Genomic DNA, 8,445 nt, shown 5'->3' with positions numbered 1-8,445 from the left:
CACTCCAGAGTATCCCCTCCTTATTTCCCTGTAGATGAACTCAGATCCACTCCTCACCTCCACTGGTCATCCAAGCGTCCATTCTGTTCCCCACAGGCCCTGGTGGCCCCAGGGAGCTCCCTTGGCCTTTCTCCTGCCCCTCTGCAGCCCGAGGTCGCTACACAAACAGTTCTTGTGTCCCCTCTAAATGACCCCGTGGTTTTCTGCTCAATGAATGGCATGACCCGTGCCCACTGCTCATGATTCACCCAACCAAAATCAAGAGCAAATGTTGCTTGGGCTTTAAGAACTTGAAATAACTCTGAAGCAAAAGAAATCACCTTTTCTTCTGGTTTTTATTTTTATTTTTTCATTTAAGATGCTGGACTTGCCTCTGTGGATGTGTGCTGAGCTCTCACTGCAGGGGACTGTCAGGCCTGAATGGCTGTGAGTTCGTGTTCTTCTCAGTAGGGAATCAGAAATTATTCTTAGACCATAGAATTGTTTTCTGAAACCTTTCCCCTTTCCTCTTTGTGCCTTTGAATTTTTCAGCTGTTCCCTGTTGTCACTTCCCCTGCCTGACTTCTGTGCAGCTCCTAGCTGGGAAAAACTGGGAAAACTTAGGGGGTACAGAGGGTGGAATTTTTGGCTGGATTTTTCTAACACTTCTAATTTTGCTGAACTTATTTCCCCAGTGAGAAGAGCACGAACTCACAGCCATGCAGGCCTGACAGTCACTGCGGGAAATCTGACACAGTATTAATAAGTAACCTTTCCTGAGAGCAGTCACCACCCCAGTCCTCCAGCCTTGTCAAATGTTTGCAATGAATGGACCCAAGTTCTAATCCTTAATCTAAATTTATGTCAGCTTTTGTTAGAAAGATACCGGACAGTAAATCATACAAGAGAATTTAAAAATTGCACAAAGAATAACAGGCCCAGACCAAACCCAACACCCCCATCACCGCTCCACCCCAATTTTGGGAGAAACAGTGATACAGTTTATAAATACTCTCCTTCCACACTATTCAGTCCTTCACCGCACATCCCCAGAGAGGAGTCCCTCAGACCTTGCTCCCCTGAACACCAGGAGAGCTGGAGTTTCACCCAGATCCCACATTCCCATGGCAGTTAATCCCAGCAGGGAGGCAAAGAGGAACCCTGCATCCTCTGACATAGCCCACAGCACGGGCAGCACCAGGAGCCCTCCAGGCTCAGACCTCTGGTGCTGAAGCCTCTGGGCTTTGGCTGATCAAACACCACAGCTCTTGGCAAAGATGCCAGGAGAGTCGTGATTCTTCCTGTCTGAAAGAGAGGAGGAAAAGAAAATTAAGTCGACTGCAGAAGGATTCCAGCTCTCAACTTCTGCTCTGATTCCTCACTCTGGGGTTTTATCCATGACAAGTGACACCAATTCAGAGTGCCCTTTTCCAGCATTTTATTCCTAACTATTTCAGACATTAAAAGGATGCTCATTTCTCTTATTGTATTCTTTGCTTAATTTTATTAGAGGCATTTTCATCCCAGACCCCACTTGTCAGTTCTTCAATCCTTTAGCACTGGACTTGGCACAAAGGGATACCCGTGGTGCTGCATCACAAGAAATCCCAAAGAGAAACCCCTTCCAAACCTGACGGAGAAAGCTTTCAAGGCACTCCAGAACACAGACAGCTTTTCCTGCCTTGTCAGGCCACACCAATTCTGTCCATCCACCTGAACTGTGCAGGTGAGGAAAAGGCTTTCCTTGCTCCTCGGGAATCACGGTCTGAGACCACAGATGTCCATCCTGGGCAGCACCTGGAAACAACGTGGGAAAGGCAAAATGAGAGTGTTTTCTATCAGAAAATTACTACTACTAATAAAAATAACAATCAGAACTTCTGGACAAATTTAGTAACATCACTTTGATATGAGAAATACAGGCCATGCCCATCCTTGTAGCCCAGGTGAAAACAGGAAGGAGAACTAGAGGAAAAGCAGAGTCCCTTATTTGATCTCTGGACACAAACTGAGGCCTTTTCCCTGTGAAACCAAACTCACCCTTCCAGGGTTCCTGAGATCAGCTACGAGGAGGCTTTTGGCACTCCAAGAGCAGCTGGGTCACAGCTGGATGCGGCTTGGGTCTGGGAGACACCGTGCTCCTTCTGGAATTATAGCACGCAAATGCCTGCTCCTGGCCCCAGGCCCGGAGATAAAATCTGTGGGGTTTTTCCCTGTGCAACATTGCTCACCCCTCCCAGGTTCCTGAGATCTGCACAGAGGAGGCTTTGGGCACCCCAAAGGCAGCCAGGGTTACAGGTGGGGGCAGCTTGGGGCTGGGAGAAATCCTCATCCATTTGGAATTTTATCAGGCAGAAACCTGGCTGGGTGCACAGGTCTCTGGACACGACCAGTGGCCCTTTCCCCTGTGAAACAAAACTCACCCTGCCAGGCTCCTGAGACCACTTAGGAGGAGGGGTTTGACTCTCCAAGAGCAGTCGCAACGAGAGATGCTCACACAGAAGGCCATGCAGAAGAGGAAACGAGCGCACCCGCAGCCCCCCAAGGCGCGCCCCAACGCCCCAGACCCGGCACTGCCAGCTCGGGCAGTCCCATAAAGCATCCCCCGCCTCCGCAGCGGCGGGACAGGCGGGGCCCGGGGTCCCGAGGAAACCGAGCGTGCCCGGAGGCGCGGCAGGACGGCAGCGCAGCGCCGCCTGGCGGCGGAGCAGGAGAGCAGCGCCGGGCCCCATGGCAGTATCGGTACCCGTGCGCCCCCTGCTGTCCGCGGCGATGCAGCGCCCGATGCCGAGTTCCACGCCCGCGTCGCCGAGGGAGAGGGGTACCGCTGGCTGGGGCCTCCCCGCCGACACGGACAGAAGCCGAAGCAGAAGCCCCGGTGCCATTGGCGGCCCCTACCCAGCGGGCCGGGCTCCGCCGGGGCGCGCGGCCCCGCGCGGTATCGGGTCGGCCCGCTCCCGTCTTCGTCGCACCCGGCCCTGCTCCTGGCATGAAGCGCGTCACCGCCCCGCGCCGTCCCGCCCCCCGCGCGTCATCGCGTGCGTTCGGCGGCCCGCCCCGGGGGGCGGTGGCGGGGGCGCTACCCGGGGCGGTGCCGGGGCAGTGCCGGGGGCGGCACCGGGGGCGGTGCCGGGGCGGTGCCGGGGGCGTTCCCGGTCGCCGTGCCGGGGTAGCCCGGGGAGCGGTTCCGGGAGCGGTTCGGGGGGCGGTGCCGATTGCAGTCCCGGTCACTGTCCCCAGTCCCCGTCCCCAGTCCTGGTCCCGGTCCCAGTCCCCGGTTCCGGTCCCCGATCCTGGTCCCAGTCCCAGTTCCCCGTCCCGGAACCCGATCACGGTCCTGGTCCCAGTCCCCAATCCCGGTCCCGGTCCCTGTCTCCAGTCCCCGTCCCCGATCCCGGTTCCGGTCCCTGTCCCAGGTCCCCGTCCGCGATCACGGTCCCTGTCCCATTTCCCCGTCCCGGTCCCCGATCCCAGTCCCGGTCCACGTCCCCGATCCCGATTTTTCCCCCCCTTTCACACTGATTTTTCCCCCGATTTATCAATGATTTTTTTCCCCATTTTTTCCCATTTCTCACTGATATTTTCCCCCATTTTTCAGGGATTTTTTTCCCCATTTCTCACTGATTTTTTTCCCCATTCTTCATGGAGTTTTCCCCCCGTTTTTCACTGATTTTTCCCCATTTCTCACTGACTTTTTCCCCATTTCCCCCCATTTCTCACTATTTTCCCCCATTTTTCATGGATTTTTTCCAGATTTATCCCCATTTCCCACTGATTTTTCCCCATTTTTCATGGACTTTTCCCCCCCGTTTCTTACTTATGTTTTTCCCCGATTTCTCATTGATTCCCCCCCCCCCCCATTTCGCACTGATTTTTTCCCCACTTTTCCCCATTTCTCACTGATTTTTCCCCCCATTCTTCAGGGATTTTTTTCCCCATTTCTCACTGATTTTTCCCCCCATTCTTCATGATTTACAGGATACTCTATCGTGAATGGAAAGCAATTAAAGGAAGGGGGGAGGTTACCAGCCACCTGGTCAGCTCAGACAGCAGAGCTGCACACGCTTGTGAGAGCCTGTGAATTATAGCAGGACAAGACATTAAATATATTTACTGATTCTAAATATGCATATGCGGTAATACATGCATTTGGAAAACTATGGGGAAAAAAAGAGGTTTATTAAGCTGCAGAAGAAAGAAGAAAAAAATTGGTTTACAAGGGATGGCAAGCAGTGGATACCAAAAGCTCTAGCCTTACAATTGTTAAAACAACTTCATTAAAGGAGTCGTTCTGTGCCTTCTTTGGGGTGAGGAAAAAAGGCTGAGGGGGGCTCCGACGTGGTTTGGGGCACCCCAAGGTCCCTGGGAGAGGGAGCCGGGCTGCGCTGGAGGAGCAGGTGAGTCGGGCATGGCGGGGGGTCATGGTGGGTGCCAGAACATTGAGAGGGAGGGGTGGGTGTAGAATGCATGAAAAACAGAACCTTAAAAAATAGCTAAATATAGTCTAAAAGGAATGTTTTATTGGCTTGTGTTTGGATAGAGGTAGGGTTTTTTTATAGATACTGTAAATAGAAAAGATAAAGAATAAAAATATAGAAGCAAATATAAGAAACCAATATATAAATATATTACATTACATTATATTATGTTATGAAAATAGAAATATATAAATATTCAGACTTTAAAAGGAATGTTTTATTGGTTTTTATTTGGTTAGAGGAGGGTTTTTTGAAAATAATATAGGCAAAAATATACAAATATGCAAAAATAGATACTGACATAAAATGATTATAACTATATATGCATATATATATGTAAGTATAAATCTATAGAAATAAATATAAATATAAAATACATGTATGTAGTATGTAATATAAATAATTTATCGATTTTAATATGTTCTATTAAATAGTATGTTATAATAGAATGTAAATAGCATCTAGTATATTAATATACTAGTAAAAACTACATTAAATAGTATATAAATATAGAATACACAATATAGACATATAAATCTACAGATATAAATATGAAAACTAAATAGAAAAATATATTCAAATATAATTTAAAATAATCGAGTTTTTTGTTTCTATTTGGTTAGAGGCAGAGCTTTTAAAGAAATAATATTAAAAACTATGAACCTCCAAATATAGATGGATATAGATAAAATAGAAATAACATTAGTAATATAAATCTATGTATATAATGAATAATAAAATAATATTGTATATATGATAAATAGAATAGCAATTAAATTGAATATATGAAATATGTCTAGATTATGACTAGAAATTAAATATTAAAAAATAGATGATTTATATATATAAAAGGTTTTTTTTTTTCATTTGGTCAGAGGCAGGGCATTTTTAGTTTGGGTCGGGGTTTTTTTGGGGGCGTTCATTGAGAGGATTTTATGACAGGTGGGGACTCTGGTGCTTGGAACTCTCTCCCTTCTCTGTCTGTCCCTGACAGGGCGGCAGTGCCGGGCTGAGTTGGGCGGCAGTGCTGCCGCCGTGTGGACACAGGCGGGTACTGCACCGTGCCCCTCTCAGGATGGCGGAAGGGCCCGCGGGCCGGGACCCAGCCCTGCGGCAGCGCTCAAGATGGCGGCCTCTCTAGGACCCCGGCGGATAGGCGTTTACATAAAACGCCTGCCCGCGCCCGCCGGCGCCCTCACGCCCGCGGCACCGCGGACCACGCGGCCGTTGTCGGCACGCTCTGACACGTCCGGGAAAATTGTCGGCGAGCGGATCGGCGTCGGCGATTTAATCAGGCATCTTATGCCTACACACCGGGGTCCTGATTTTTTCCCGCCCTTTCTGCCGCCATTTTTGGCAGGTCAGCCGGAGTGCCTCCCGAGCCGCCATTTTGAGAGTGCGGACACACTCAAGATGGCGGCCTCTCTAGGACCCCGGCGGATAGGCGTTTACATAAAACGCCTGTCCGCGCCCGCCGGCGCCCTCACGCCCGCGGCACCGGGGACCGCGCGGCCGTTGTCGGCACGCTCTGACACGTCCGGGAAAATTGTCGGCGAGCGGATCGGCGTCGGCGATGTAATCAGGCATCTTATGCCTACACACCGGGGTCCTGATTTTTTCCCGCCCTTTCTGCCGCCATTTTTGGCAGGTCAGCCGGGGTGCCGCCCGAGCCGCCATTTTGAGAGTGCGGACACACTCAAGATGGCGGCCTCTCTAGGACCCCCGGCGGATAGGCGTTTACATAAAACGCCTGTCCGCGCCCGCCGGCGCCCTCACGCCCGCGGCACCGGGGACCGCGCGGCCGTTGTCAGCATGCTCTGAAACATCCGGGAAAATTGTCGGCGAGCGGATCGGCGTCGGCGATGTAATCAGGCATCTTATGCCTACACACCGGGGTCCTGATTTTTTCCCGCCCTTTCTGCCGCCATTTTTGGCAGGTCAGCCGGGGTGCCGCCCGAGCCGCCATTTTGAGAGTCCCGACACGCTCAAGATGGCGGCCTCTCTAGGACCCCGGCGGATAGGCGTTTACATAAAACGCCTGCCCGCGTTCGCCGGCATAAAAATAAATATGCATAAATATAAACATAGACATAAACATGCACAAACGTTAACCTGCATAGATATAAACATAAATATAAACATAAACATAAACATAAACATGCAAAACAATAATAATAAATATAAATATAAACATAAATAGAAATAGAAATACAAACATTAATAAAATCAGTGAGAAAGGGGGTAAAATCAGTGAGAAATGGGGGGGAAAAACCATGAAAAATGATGGAAAAATCAGAGAGAAATGGGGGAAAAATCGGTGAGGAATGGGGAAAAAGATCAACGAAAAATTGGGAAAAATCAGTCAGAAGTGGGGGATAAAAATCAGTGAGAAATGGGGGGAAAAGTCGGTGAGAAATGGGGAAAAAATCAGTGATTAATGGGCGGGAAAATGCATGAAAAATGGGGGGAATAATTCAGAGAGAAATGGGGGCACATATCAGTGAGAAATGGGGGGGGAAATCGGGAAATATCCATGAAAATTGGGGGAAACATCCATGAAAAATGGCGGAAAAAAATCAATGAAAAATGGCGGAAAAAATCAGTGAGAAATGGAGAAAAAATGGGGAAAAAAATCCACGAAAAATGGGTGGAAAAATCCATGAAAAATCAACGGAAAAATCAGTGAGAAATGGGGAAAACATCATGGTGAAATGGGGCAAAAATCAGAGAGAAATGGGGAAAAATCATTGAAAAATGGGGGATAAAAATCAGTGAGAAATGGGGGGAAAATGGGGAAAAACATCAGTGAGAAATGGGGAAAAAAAATCTTTGATAAATTGGGGCAAAAATCATTGAGAAATGGGGAAAATAATCAGTGAGAAATGGGGAAAATTTGGGAAAAATCCAGGAAAATTGCGGGAAAAAATGCTTGAAAAATGGCGGAAAAAATCCGAGAGAAAATCCCCGGGAATCCCCGGGAAAAACCCCCCGGAATCCCCGAGAAAATCCCCCGGAATTCCCCGGGAAAATCCCCCCGGAATCCCCTGGAAAATCCCCCTGAATTCCCCGAGAAACTCATCCCGGAATCCCCGTGATAATCCGTCCGCTATCCCCGAGAAAATCCCCCAGGAATCCCCCAGAAAATCTCCCCGAAATCCCCGGGATAATCTCCCCGGAATCCCCGAGAAAATCCGCCCCGAATCCCCTGGAAGATTCCCCCGGAATCCCCGAGAAAATCCCTCGGAATTCCCCGGGAAAATCAACCCGGAATCCCCGAGAAAATCCCCCGGAATCCCCGGGAAAATCCCCCAGGAAAATCCCCGGGATAATCACCCCGGAATCCCCTGGAAAATCCCCTAGGAATCCCCGAGAAAATCCCCCCGGAATTCGCCGGGAAAATCCCCCCGGAATCCTCTGCAATATCCCCCCGGAATCCCCTGGATAATCCCCCCGGAATCCCCGATAAAATCCCCCTGGAATCTCCAGGAAAATGCCCCGGGAATACGTGAGAAAATCTCCCCGGAATCCCCGAGAAAATCCCCCCGGAATCCCGTGGAAAATCCCCCCTGAATCCCCGAGAAAATCCCCCCGGAATCCCCGAGAAAATCCCCCCGGATTCCCCTGAAAATCCCTCGGAATTCCCCGGGAAAATCCTCCCGGAATCCAAGAGAAAATCCTCCCGGAATCCACGAGAAAATCCGCCCGGAATCCACGAGAAAATCCGCCCGGAATCCCCGGGAAAATCCTCCAGAAATCCCCGAGAAAATCCCCCGGAGTCCCCGGGAAAATCAACCCGGAATCGCCGGGAAAATCCCCCCAGAATCCCCGAGAAAATCCCCCGGAATTCCCCTAGAAAATCCCCCCGGACTCCCCGAGAAATTTCCCCCGGAATCCCCGGGAAAATAGCCCCCGGAATCCGCGAGAAAATCCCCCCGGAATCCACGCGAAAATCCCCCAGAAATCCCTGTGAAAGCCCCCCCCGGAATCC

General features: G+C 50.0%; 1 long non-coding RNA gene across 1 annotated transcript; it reads right to left on the bottom strand.

The window, feature by feature from the left end:
• Positions 1-316: 316 nt before the first annotated feature.
• Positions 317-2,983, bottom strand: LOC148217838 (uncharacterized). The gene is made up of 2 exons (XR_015800706.1): positions 1,610-2,983; positions 317-1,284 (listed from the first exon to the last, which is right to left on the bottom strand). It is a non-coding gene; the product is annotated as an uncharacterized LOC148217838 (long non-coding RNA).
• Between the last annotated feature and the right edge of the window lie 5,462 nt (positions 2,984-8,445).

The sequence above is a fragment of the Sturnus vulgaris genome, unplaced genomic scaffold (genome assembly GCF_052056855.1).
Source record: "Sturnus vulgaris isolate bStuVul1 unplaced genomic scaffold, bStuVul1.hap1 Scaffold_2077, whole genome shotgun sequence".
Classification (NCBI taxonomy): domain Eukaryota; kingdom Metazoa; phylum Chordata; class Aves; order Passeriformes; family Sturnidae; genus Sturnus; species Sturnus vulgaris.
Note: the sequence above shows the minus strand (reverse complement) of the source record. Positions and strands in the feature narration are given on the sequence as shown.